The following is a 13,922-nucleotide window of genomic DNA, read 5'->3' on the forward strand; positions in this document are numbered from 1 at the left end:
CATTGTAGACTGAGTCTGCAGTAAAAGCTCTTCTCCTCCCAATTAGAGAATAAAGGTTGAGGTGCCTACCAGCCTTTCAGCATGTTTGGTGTGACTTTTCACTCCAGACTTTACCCTCTTTATATCATTCTCTCTTGCAGTTGCTTCCCTGGCATGCTGGTGGTGTCCAGTAATGCAACACGAGGTCAGGACGGGTTATAGTTTTGATTGTGCACTTTTGTTTTCCTGGGGTTTTGTAAGTCAACCCTCAAATCCTATTCCATTTCAATCTGTTATAACTAGAGTCAAAACCTCAGTGAATGGTTTTGACTCTATATTTTCCATTTTCAACAAATCAATTTGAACCTGTTGACGTGCACAGCATTACACCTTTTTCAATGATAAAATGCAGCAATTTCCTAATCAGTTTCACGGGACAGCTGTAAATTCAAACCAGCTCAATGAACGACAGAAATTTGTTCAGAGCAGGAAACATTGTGACTTTGAATTGTGTTTTCTATGAATATTCAACATCAGCATTCACACAACAAAATTCTGAGGAGCATTTGTGGAACCAAATTTCTGTTAGCTGTAGAAAATAAAATCATTAATAGAGTCTTGTTAAAACAAATGTACCATCAGCCTACTGAGTTGTTTCAGCTTGAGTTAACCTTTCTTTTTCAACCATTTAGGAGAGCAGGATGCAACCTCATTCCACTGCCTACTCAGTTGTCAGCGGAAGAGGTTATCCATTTGCAGGAACAAAGAAACTTAGCCACCCTGTTTCACCCTTCAGTTCTGGCTTACAAGAAGCCCAGTTCATTTTACCTTTGAATTCGTTTTTAAGGCTACAATACAAACCACAGATCTGTCAGACTGTGGGGGGTTTGGATAAGGCATAAGTGCCCCTCTCTGGCAGTTAGAGGACGCCAGCAGAAGCAGAAATAGGTATAGCCATGTATAAATGTATCGCAAGAAGCAGCCCTAAAAACAGTGGTGCTGTTGGTTTATTAGTAAATGTGGGGTTTGAAGTCAAGCCAGCTTCCTCAGCAGCTGGGCTTGGAGAGGTGCCATGCAAGAACAAAGTGAAAGCAGAATCATTACCCTGGCAAAAGGTGAGACATTAAGCATCAGACAAGAAAGGGGGAGGCTGCCAAGATTACAGGGGCCGTGATGTTACCACAGAAAAAACTGCCTTTTGCAGGAGGCTTTGGAAATGGAGGTTACAGAAAGATGGTAGAAGCGGAAGGGGAGGAGTTGTTTTTCTGCAGATACTGCTGGGAAGAAGGAGGAGGATGTAGGCAGAACTCCATGTGGTGCTGGCTGGAGGAGGCTGCTCCAAGGGACATGGGGCCATTTTGGCTGTTGCTTGCGACCCAAGCTTGCTGAAGCTATGAGAGGAGCAATGGGGCATAATGTTCAGCATCCCTTCCATTGAAGTCTCTAGGTGTAAATACCGGTATGTGTAAAATAAACCATGATTTTAAAAGACACAACAGTTTTCACCACATCTTCATTGATTCCCAATGGAAGCATGACCCAGAGTGAGTGCCTGGAATCCCCTAGAATCTTGCTCCCACTCAGCAGCGATTGCAGGTGGCGCACAACCTTTGTAACAATATTTTATGTTGCAATGCAAATATGGAAACATCTGTCACAAAACAAACTTTTTTTAGGGGTGTGATGTTTTCCGATTTAAAATAAAGTATTGAACATTCATGAAATTTGGCTGCATATTAAAAAGTGAAACTTCCCATTCTAACTAGATTTTTAATGCAATTGGGTGTATGTTCACTCAGAACTAAGTCTCTCTGGGTTCAATGGTGGTTCTTTCCTAATAAGATTGCTTAGGATTGCAGCCTTAGTATGTTAAAAAAGAAAAATCATTGATCAAAATTAAATGTGTTCTAATTTTTCTGAACAAAAATCTACCCTGCCATATGGCATAAACAGTGCTATTATTAGTTATTTTCTTGTCCACAGTGCTATTAATATTTGAAAATCACTTCTTGTTGGCAATTAGCAAATTCACATTTTATCAGGATGGGGGGGGAACCACCCTCCAAGTTATTGGGTTACAAAGTGAATTGTTCTGCAGCTGCAGAATCAAGTGCTTTAGCTGAGTTAATGCTTTTCATTTCTTTTGCATGTGTCAGCATTAATGGAGGCAAGCTTCTATAAAGCCTTGCATGTGAAGATGGTGCTGAGCAGACTAGATTCAGTTCTGTTGAATGCTTTTTGCATTTTCTTTCTTTCTTTCTTTCTTTTTTCTTTTTTTTGAATAACACACAAAAGGAGACTTCAAATCAGGCTGAACTTCAAGTAAAAGTTAATGCTATTCTCTTTTGGGTTCAACCACCCACTTTGCTTAAGGTCACTAGTTGAGGCTAATGCTGTGCAGAGGGGCTGCAGCAAACTTGGCACCTCCTTGATTAGGCTCCCTGCTGATCTAATACACATACCAGCTCACTTGCCAAGTCAAATAACACATTTAGTGAATTGGAAATAAGATTTAAGTGAGCCAGCACAATGCGGCTTGCCCTCTCATCTTTTTACTGAATCCTTCTCTTTGTATGCTAGACTGTGAAAACTGCTCTTGTTAGAGGACTTAATCTTCATTTTTTCCTGTAGATTATTTGGAAACAGGTCAATTGAATGTTGGAACTGCTAACTCCTCCTACCAAAGAAAAGGAACTGCTTGTGACATACTTAATACATCATTTAAATGCAAGGCTCCTATTATGAAAGGAAAATACTGTAATATAAGGAACTCCTAAAATGAAGAAGAAAAATCAGAGTGTTAAATGTAACCTTAAAAAAGAATGTGTTTGTTTCTTTACCAACTATTCCTTTTCCAAGAGTATCTGACATTGCTTTTGAATAGTAATTGATGGAGTTGATTACTTTGGAGTGTGTGTGAAAGTGATATAGATAGATAGATAGATAGATAGATAGATAGATAGATAGATACACACACACACACACACACACTGTATTGCAATAGTTAATTCTTAATAGAGCAGAATACAATGGGATGACATTTCTATAGGCCATTTCAATTCTGCTTTTCATAACAGCAATCCAAAGCATTTCACATCATGTTTGACTTCGCACTCTTCTAGCTTTTAGTGTCACAAAACTGGAGCTGATCATAAAGCATTATAGCTTTGTGCTTGGTATGTTTGCTTCCTGTTATTTTTGGGAATAGAGGAGCCATGGAATTTGCTATCATTTGAGATATACTACTGGGTAACATGCAATCTAAGACATTATTATCTGTAACCATCCGATATCACTGTAATAGGTTATTCAAGATTATGGTGTGTATTGACTCTTTATCGTATACTCATTTCTTCTGGATATATAGATTTATGTGAGCATCCCTCTCTCCATAAGAAATCCTGCAATAAGCTTGGTTTTGAGACCTTTAATATAGTTTGCATTATAAGGAAAGGACAGCAATACAATATGGAACAGAGACTGAGGCAGGTGGGGAGAACTATGCTGTAATGGACAGGATCCAAAGATTCACGCAACTAGTTTTGGATGCCCACGGGTGTTTTTGTCTCATGTTTCCCAACTGCATGCCCCCAGGTCACCTGGGAAATTGCTCTTGAAATTTCTGCCACTTTCAAAAACAGTTTATGACATGGCTTTGGGAACTCCTTTTGGGGAATTAAAATCAAATCAGTTCCAACACAGTTCCTCAAATGCTCCTTTGGATTTAAGCCCATGTCGCTAATGAAGATTTCAGATATGTTGGTTTTTATTGTGCCTTTTGTTTACACAAGTGACTAGATGAACAAATATCAGAAATTCGGTTATATGATACAATGCTTCAATGCTAAAATTACCACAAGCTCTTATATTCTAATTAGAAGAAGAACTTTTTAATTTCCAATTAGAATTCCAAAGCTCCAGTGAAGTGAAAAAATGTGGTGGTGGAGACCAGAGCCACAACAGATGCCAAATATTTGGTATTCAAAATTAAGGGTTGATTCATAATGTTGCTGCTACTCTACTTCCACAATTTGTAGATGATAAATGAGGTATTTCCACAGTGAAATGAAATATTGATTAGGTGAAGTCTAATAAAGCGCTCTTCAGGCATTCAGCTTGTATGTGTGAAGGGGCAAATGGGAATACATGAGATGTGCCCACTCAGCTCACTCACTGATGCTCTACGCATTTTAGGGCTTTCTGTACCCAGCCATTCTCTTACTTTTGACTCCCATGCAGTCTACATTTCCACTTTCAGGAATGTAGTAAGCTGCCTTAAACCAGGTCAAACTATTTGCGCATCAAGTCCAGAAATCTTTGTCCTGCTGGCATCAGCATCCATGCTCTCTGGCAGACATCTCTCACATCACCTGCTGCTACCTGACCCTTTTCAAAGATTGGACTAGGGACTCTCTGGATGCAGAGCATGTGCAATGCTCCTTCCTTCTACAACAGGCCCTCCAGATGTCATTTGACTCCAGCTCCCAACAGCCCCAGTCAGCATAGCTAATGGTCAGGAGTTATGGAAGGTGGAGTTCAATAACACCTGCAGGGCCCACAGAACACACCCACAAAATATGGTTACCTTCAAAGAATCATAGGAACTGTAGTCTACCCTCATAAAGTATAAATCCCAGCACTCTTAAAACTGCAATTTCCATATTATTGGGGGGAAGGTCATTGCTTGAAATGTGTTTGAAGTGTATGGTGTGGATGTGACCAGCTTCAGCTTTTGATTCACATACATTGACCAATTCTCCCTTCTTTTAAAAAGCAGTACCGGATGTACAATTGATGATCCTTCGCCTGCATACTACCTTGCCAGGAAGGGACCAAAAAGGAAACACCATAGTAAAAGAGACAATAGCAGGACCAAATGGAGGGAGGGCAATCTTGATCTCTCACTCATGGTCCCAGAGCAAATATGTTGATTTGGCATATAATGAAATGCCTTCTCTACCTTCTGTGGTGCAGCTGATGATCCACCAATGTGAGATGTTGCGGAACATCATGCAACAGTGGAAGTAATAAAACCATAAAACCAACAGCTAATCCACTCCACAAGGTTAAAGTGAGCTGTACTGCAACTTTCCAATCCATACTGACCTTATAGAGCCAAGGTGATGCTGTGCTACTAGAGATATATATTGGTCATGTTCAGTGGAAATTGCCAGCTAATTCAGATACTGCAAATGAATGAGCCAGTATGACTCCAAATAATTTGATCTGTAGGTGTCTTTGTCATCCACATAGGTTGAACCATGTAAATAAATGTCAATGTACTTAATTTAAAAAAACTCTGTGTTTCAAAAAAAATGTAATGATGAAAAGAAAATATTCAAAGGAAATGTCTTCAGCACCCTAGATTTCATCTATATCACAGATAGATATATAGATTCTATAAGTGTGCCTCCATAAAAAATGCAGGTTTTAATTCTTTCCTTCACAGGCTCCAGGATTCAGGTTGCAACATTTTCTGTCCCGACTTTAAAACATAAGAAGGGCGCTGGAGAGGCAATCAATTCTGGGAAGAGCTGGCCTTATTCATAGGAAATTGCAGTGCCATAGAAAAACGGATATTATCCCTGCCTCTGTGAGAGTGTTCCTGTGTAAAGCGCGATAGGTTATTACTTAAACCAGAGGTGCCAAATAATGATGTGTTCATTGTTTTTCTGTGCATCAGACCCAAGACATTCAGGGCCCAATTTGCATAAGTGCTGGAAAAAGTAGCATGTGATCATGTAATTAAGGACCGTCAGCACAGTTCTCAAAGCATTTGTGCCAGCAGGAACCCCATTGAAGCCAATGGGCTTCCCACTAGGGCTGTTCTTTGAGGAGAAGCCTGTGTATCAACATGAATACACACAAGGGGTCCTGACAGAAGGCTGGATGGGCAACATTGATTCTGGTGGTTTGTAGTTATTGAGAGACTTTGTGAGCTTCCTATTAATTTAACATTCGTTTTAAAAAATACATGTACATACCTGCACTATACAATCCTCCTCTATGTTTCAAAGCATACCCAAAAGTTTAATTAGGTTGTTAGTACAGACATCCATACAAACACACACACACATTTTTAGTTTTGAAAGTGTAGCATTTTACATTCTTATTCCGAGGCTATGGTTAAATAAGTGCTTGAGTTAGTGATTGTGTGCATGCATTAGTTTTCCTGCTTGTTTTGGATTCTGTGGCAAATCCCTAAATTAGAGTTTGAAGCACTTAAACTTAAGAAACATTTAAAAGCAGCTGAGTGGGAAGACAATGCTGAAAGGAAAACTGACAAGGAAGTTTTACTTCACACCACAAGATTGTTTTGTGCATGTATTTCTGCGTAAAAGTCTATGGACAAATCATTTTTTAATTCTCCTGTTTCTCTCTCAACAGCCTTACATCATGTTAATAATACTGAGTGGTATTCAGCTAAGTTTTCCTCTGTGTAGCCCAACTGAAATTAATGAACGTGATTAATTAATGTCAATATGTCAACTATGAGTAAAACTTAGCTGAATATTATCCATTGTAGTCAGCTTATTTCTAAATTGCTGGGTTTTTTCATATATAAGTGAAGTGTTATGAAGCCCAGTAATATTAACATTTAACTCTTTATGAAGAAAGCAGTGACATTTTAAAGGGATAGCAACTTAGAAGGGAATGATTAATTTGGATAGGAGACAGAATCATTTCCTTCAATAGCCTGATTCTTTTTTACCCTGTTGGATAAGAATAGTATTATTTCTTGGTTCCCACCACCACCACAGCGTCTCCATGTAAAAACCCTTCTCCAGTAGGGTTTTTTATAAAAATAAAATAAAAACTAATACTAAAAAAAAATAAATACCACACTACCTTGTTAGTAGAGGAAAATAAAGTTGACATTAATGTTCCTTAGTTAAGTCACTTGCCTCTGTATCTGTTTTTCCTCTAGCTGTTTTCTTGTAACAGTGCACAACAGAGCTTGGACTTTCATGCATCAGTAACAGATGGGAGTTCTATTAATGTTTTTAAAAGTGCCTACAATACCTTTATGTTCTGTAAGGCACTCATCAAACTGTAATGTGAGCAGCTGATATCTAGAAAGGAAATGATATTACACATGTCTGTGTAATGAAGAAGCTGGAATTTGCAGGATCGTGACATTGTAATGCCTCATCCCCAAGAACTTGATAGTTTTATTCCACGTGCCCAAATCCCCAGTGCATTTTCTGTTCAACATTATATTACACATATACACTACTTTCCTTCGTATACTGTCTAGAGTTTCTGCACATTGCTAAAATGAGACTCTGAGTACAGAAATTCCTGCTGTGTGTCTGTAAGCGGTGTGTGAGAATACACAATGGGGCGTTAGAGATACATTTTATGATTTATTCAGAACACACAATAATGCCCTATACCACTGAGCTCTGGTTAGCGAATGCCACCCTTAAATGATAGCAACAAAATATTCTTAGACTATAATCATATGCATGCATACCTAGGAGTAAGCCTGATTAAACTCAATAGACTTACTTCTGAGTAGGCCTCATTAAGCTAAATCAGCCCAGAATTTATACCTAACTGAACCCCTCAGCATTACACAGGACTAAATAAATAAAATTTCTTTACTGCAACAGCAAGGTCATGGATAAAAAAAAGGTGTGAGCAAACTCCATTCATGCAATGGTGCTATCCTGCCCCCTCACTGCAGCCCCTCTGCCAACACTGCACCTAAGAGTTAGGAGAGCCTTTATAATGGCATGGGCTATGGCAGAGTAGTTTGTAGTGGCAAGGAGAGACTGGGAGAAATCAGGGCGCTACTTTGTATGAGTGGTAGTGTTTTCCCACTCACTGAAGGAACCTTTGGACCCAAATTGTAATAAACAATGATTTTAATACAATTGTTCAAATGAAATACACCTTTACACTCCAATGCAGGCCTAGTTAAGACATCATTATCATCGATATCATCGAGTGCAGCCAACTCTCACTGCCCCAACCTCTCCACTACCCTGCCCTTTCATTGTATGAGACCGTGACCCTAGTGTTACAGACCTGTCCATGGCTGCACCCATCCCTGCTACCCATTCCTAAGTGTAATATCAGTCTCTGGCCTATGTAGTAAACTTGACTATCCTCTTACAACTGGCATGTTGGAACTCCTCTCCTGACATCGGTTCCTTCTATATTTTTGGATTCTGTTTTGTTATATCTGTCTTTTCTGTATGTGCCCATCTCCACCATTACTTCTGTGGTACACACAGTATCAACAATATGAACTCCCTTTAATTTATAACACTGCAAAAGTGCCCCTACATTTTCTTATTATCTGACTTGATGAACTAATTAGAAACAGTCAAGGTTATAGCTAGGTGTCCAATAAAAATGGTTCTAATTGCCCCGAGACTGCGGATAATTCAATTACAAATCTTTTCAATTTGATTTATTCCTTTCTTCCTAAGGAAGGATTATGTTGATGGGTTTCAGGTAATAGAACTTGGTGGCTTAGGAGGAGCATTAAAACATCCTTCCAGATTTAACTAATGTGATTAAGTTTTATGAAGTTTGTTTTTCTTCTTAAAATCTTACAGAGGTCAAGTGCTCATGTGATTCCTTTGGAGCAGTGGTTGAGAAGTTGGTTAAATTGAGGAGGTGGTAGTAATCTCTTGAACTGTGCTCATTAAAGCTCTAAAAAGAACTGAAAAATCTTTTCCCACATCACGCAACCTAAGTTAATAAATGAAATAAACCTCACATAATACTTTTCAAGTCTTAATTACTGATTCTTGGTGTGGAACTGCTTCTCGGATAACACCCTCTTACCAGATCATACTTCTGTGCTCATTACACAGAGAGAGCGTCAGGCTTGACAAATATTTTGAAATTAAGTTCAAACCTTTGCCCTGTCAGTAATCTAAACTGAAATGAACCATCAATGAGATTTCCCGCCCCCACCTCATTCTTTCACCCAAAAAACGAGAGCGGGAATACTTTTATGTTGTCTTTCTTCCTTCGTTTAATGAGTAGGAAAATGTAATTGCTCTAAAATGGTTTCATTTGTGTAAAATAGCTTAGTGGACGGTTTTTATAGGAATTCCCATTTATTGTTGAGATAGAATTATGTAGATATATTTTATTTCATTTCTAAAGTGCACAACAGGAATAGATGTTAGGAAACTTTACCCAGTAATGTAAGAAACTAAACTGCAACATTCTGAAAATGGAAATGTTGAGACTTCAGGAGCAGTAATTTCTGAAATAGTAACAAGCATACAGAGGGAGTAATTACAAATAATAGAAAGTGATGAGTATGCCATTAATAGTGCAATCCTATACATGACTGCTCAGAAGTTAAGTGCCATTGTGTTTTAATCAGTGTGTTTTTTCTTGGGGTACGCAGGGGTACGCATACCCCTAAACATTTTGTGAATCTTTGCACTTTTGTCCATTTACTGTATTTATTGTTCCCGATTTGAACTATAAAATTGTGATTTTCTTGGGTCAAAATGAGAGTAGCCCTAAACGTTTTTTAAAGAAAAAAAGCACTGGTTTTATTTATTAAAGCATCCCCCTTTCCTCTTCAGTCAGAAAAGGCTTCCAGGGCAGCAGAAAAATATCAGTGGTAAGGCAATATCTGCCCACAGGCTTACAATCTAAAAGACAACATGCCAAAGGAAAAGGAATTGGGAGGGAGGAGGAAGAAAAGAAAATCAGGCACTAGTTCCCACATACAATTACAAGAGTTCTTGTACTGACTAGCCATGATGGAAAGAAGAGAAAAAGCCAACAGTTGCTGGTCTTTCAGCCGAGCTGCTATAGATGACAGTCGTGGGGAGAGCCCAGTGGAACTGGTTTTTCAGAACAGCAGATAGACAGGACCTATGGTCCCATCTCGCTCCCTCTCCTGTCGCTAAGGGAGCTTTATTCCCAGTAAATCATTATAGGATTGCAGTCTTTAAAGTATAAATTCATAAATTAGCATGTGAATATTTCAGAGAAATATAATTCCAATAATTTTTCAGATATCGTAAAAAGAGTTAGGTGCTGCTGAAATTATATTTTTGATCCTGAGCAGCAAATTCCCTTGGAAAATTCAGCTGCCTATTTATAGCTTAGCCAATTCAATTGCACATCAGCTAATTCACTGTTATCCGTTATTCATAATAATACATTTTATACTTTAGCAAAGAGTGACCGTCACCACTGTAATGGTCCACAGATGTCTTGACCTCTGATATGAGCAAGCCATCTTTTATAGCAAAGATGCTTGTGTCTCATCTCTGACGTAGCTCCTACTCTCTTCTATTTTGCATTAAACTTTAACCTATCTTCTTAAAAGCAGAGCATAATATTACATAGTGCAAAGCAAGAGTAAAATAAGAAAATTGCTGACCACTGCCAGCTTTTATGATAGATCATGAATGTCATAAAACAGCTTCCTAAAGTGCAGTGCTGACAGTAGAATACTCAAAATCTAAATAAATGTTATATATAAAAACAACCAAGGTAGGAAATTCAATGATACATGTAATTGCTGCAACTGGATAAAAGGAGTTATTTGTGTGTGAGAGAGAGATTATATATTCAGATTCCCAAACTCGGTTTGTTGCAGGTTTATTCTCCTTCTTATAATGTTTTGTTTTATGACATTTTCAGGATTTGACCATTTTTTTGAGGTGAGCTGGTTCGCTAAAAGTGCCTACAGTCAGAACTGGAGGTGAAACTCCTCTTTCTCAGGCAAAACTGAGTAATTTCAAGGTAAACAAAAGGTTTCAATGGTTAGCTGAGTTTTTTAGAATGGATTCCACAAATCTTCAAGTTATTTGTGTTCAAACCTTCAGTCAATTTTTGGGTGGTGGGTGGGTGTTAGAATTATGCTTGTTTTAACCTAACCCTTCCTATCGGCACTGTCCTTCAACTTTAACCCTGTAACACCTGTAGTTCCTGGATCTGCCTTTTCCCTGCTACCGCCACAGCACCAGCCCTTGCTTACTTAGCATATTAACCTGTGTATAAGACGACCCTCAATTTATCACCAAAAAAAAATTCAGAAAAAAGGTCGTCTTATACATAGAAAAATACAATAAGTCTGGGCACTATGAATGAGGTTGGTTAACTTTAAAATTCTGTGGTCTGAATGAAATTCTCCTCTATTCCTAATTACTAGCATAAAGCTTATCATTTTCTGCCTCCTGGCTCTTATTAATGTTTTTTAGCCCCTGCTGATCATGACAGTATGACTTCCGATGAACCTCGAAGCATACCCAAAAATGGCTACAAACTCAGCTTCTAAATGTATTATAGAGTCTTGTTATGAACCACAGAGCAGCTCTAGGGATGCATAGGGACTGTATGAATTTATCTTTGAGCAAGGATGTTTTGGGAGGAAAGGCTGTCCTCAGTCAGCACAAACACATACACCATATTATATAAACAAATAAAAGTAACTCGGCAAAACAAAGTGAGTTCTTTAGCAACTGTGAGTCTGTAATATATATATTTACAATTTAAGATTGTAAAATTCTTCTTTATTTCAAATTCTTCTTTATTATTTACTTGTCGGCGACTAATTCTTAAAACCTGATTACCAGCTGAAAAGCCCAACCCCCTCGCATCCCGTACGGATCACGTTCGCAACCCGAGCATCCACTGTTTTGCCTTTATGTATCAATCGTCTGTTCAGACATATCACAAATTTTCAGTATTCCAGGCATTAGCTTTTTTCACTGCTGTATCACACTGTTGACTCATGTTAAGCTTGTGGTCTACAAAAATCCATAGATCCTTTTTGCATGTACTACATACAAGCCAGGGGTCTGCCAACATGTTTTTTTGTAGCTGTTTCTTCCTGCCTAAGTGTAGAACCAGACATTTATTCCTGTATTTTTTGTAGGAGCAAATGAGCTCGTGAAGGATAGTTCTTTATTTGAAATAGTTTCTTCAGTACAGCTAGGTATCAGTACAGTGTGAAGCAGGTGAGTGGGAATTATTGGAGAATTTATGTTGACCTAATGTCTATTAAGAGCATCTTCAACTTCTTAAAATACATTTTGAACTCAGATTCTGTTCCCAAGTAGAAAACAAATATGCAGTTTGTCAGAAGGGTCTCATAAAGTATAAAGTAAACTGTAGTGCCAGCCTTCAAAATACAACTGCCAGGAAAGGATTGAGACCTGACTGCTTTTGTGTTAAAGGAATTATCTGTGATTTATATATTTGTATGTTCTTCCTAACATTTTGCACTCAGATATTAGAGGCAGGGTACAAAGCATATCATAAGTTGCAGCCCTAAGCAAAGGACCAAGGAGAAGGGATTGATATGTAAATATGGCTTCAACATGCAATTTTGTCATTTAAAGGATAAGGAAGACAGCATGCTTGGATAGAGAGGAATTATGCAGCTGCCCTATTTAGAGGATTGAGGCCTACTGACAGCCATGTTGTTATTGTGTTGCTAGAATGAATTGGAGCATGAAGTTCACCTCAAGTTCCCAAGGGAAGTTGAGGTCACTTCAACACCCTGAGTTCATTTCAATAAGATGTTTTCAGCTCTGCTGTGGGGACCAAACGCAAGTCAGGTGTGCTACTGAGTGAAATGTTGGTTTGACTAGGAGTGAAATCAGCCACATCTTCCAATTCAAGGCACTTCTGCTGCCTCTTTACTTCATAAAACAAACTCAGGTGTTAGACTCAATATTACAGGCCTCGATTTTTCTGTCTGGTATCTGTAGGAGACAAAGTGTCTTTAACATGTATTGACTGAAAATGTCTGAGAATGGTGCTTCCCAACCTGCCTCATAGGAGAGGTGATTTCCACCCCACTCCCCTCCGCCTGTTAAGAGGGATAAGGCATGCAGCTGCTCCTTGTAAACTTCAGTCTTAAGAAGGCATGACTGCACCAAATTAAGGTGACAGGTCTCTCCCAAACCACAGTTTCTGGTACATTGGCAACTCTTCTGCCCATTCAACTTTTGACAGTAAGGACTAGGTGGGTGTGCCCCCCCCCTTATTTCTAATTTTGCCTTGGTAAAGGAGACTTTTCCATCAAATACAGTAGGTCACTCACAACCTGACCACTCCATTGTGGGTGCTGGGAAGCAGAGACACAGTTGAGACCCAAGGCATCTGTGTGGAGAAGCAGATTTGGTTCCTGAAAACAGGGATTTAAAAAATATGAAAAGAAATAATAAATCACACAGATTAATGGCTCGTGGGGATGGAGGCAGGAACACCAACCATCACTGGCTAGGACTGATAATACAGAAAGGGTCTTCCTTGACATTCCTTTAAGATAGGGTGTGCTACCCAGGTGTTCCTGAATCATAACTGTCATCCCTGACTGGGGCAAAACTAGGCTTTCTTCCACCTGGGCCAAAGAGTTTGGCACACACACAAACAAATGAACACATTTGTTCTTAAAGGGCATAAAAAGTAGGCAATATATTATCTGGCTACAACATTTTATTCTTATATAATTCCCCCCCCCCAACATAATTTACACAAAATATCCAACGTATTTTATAACAACGTAACAATGTAACTTATAACAAAAAGTATGCATTTTTTCAGTCTTACAAGATACAGTGGTACCTTGGTTCTCAAACTTAATCCGTTCTGGGAGTCCATTCGACTCTCGAAACTGTTCAAAAACCAAGGCGCAACTTCTGATTAGCTGCAGGAGCTTCCTGCACTCAAGCAGAAGCCGCGTAAGCCGCGTCAGACATTCAACTTCCAGAAAACGTTCAAAAACCAGAACACACACTTCCAGGTTTGCAGCATTCGGGAGCTGATTTGTTCGACAAGTAAGCCGTTTGGGAACCAAGGTACCACTGTATAATGTATATAAACTCTGTTGCTTTACATGTGCAACAACAAAAACAAAGACCATTTGCACTACTGAGCCAGTGCTTCATGCTACTGTCAGGCCACCACCCAAAGCAAGCATTTTTCTGAATGCCTGCCTA

General features: G+C 38.9%; 1 long non-coding RNA gene across 2 annotated transcripts in view; it reads left to right on the plus strand.

Moving 5' to 3' along the window:
* LOC310745080 overlaps window positions 1-13,922 on the plus strand; it is a 320,552-nt gene that overhangs the window by 295,869 nt on the left and 10,761 nt on the right. Inside the window, exons 8-9 of one of the 2 annotated variants that reach the window (XR_014539909.1) lie at window positions 10,615-10,716; window positions 11,175-11,403. This is a non-coding gene — a long non-coding RNA (uncharacterized lncRNA). Of the gene's footprint in view, window positions 1-10,614; window positions 10,717-11,174; window positions 11,404-13,922 lie in introns of those variants that run through there. The other variant, XR_014539908.1, reaches the window with a different exon arrangement.

This window comes from Podarcis filfolensis (assembly GCF_964270895.1).
Source record: "Podarcis filfolensis genome assembly, chromosome: 11".
NCBI classification, from domain to species: domain Eukaryota; kingdom Metazoa; phylum Chordata; class Lepidosauria; order Squamata; family Lacertidae; genus Podarcis; species Podarcis filfolensis.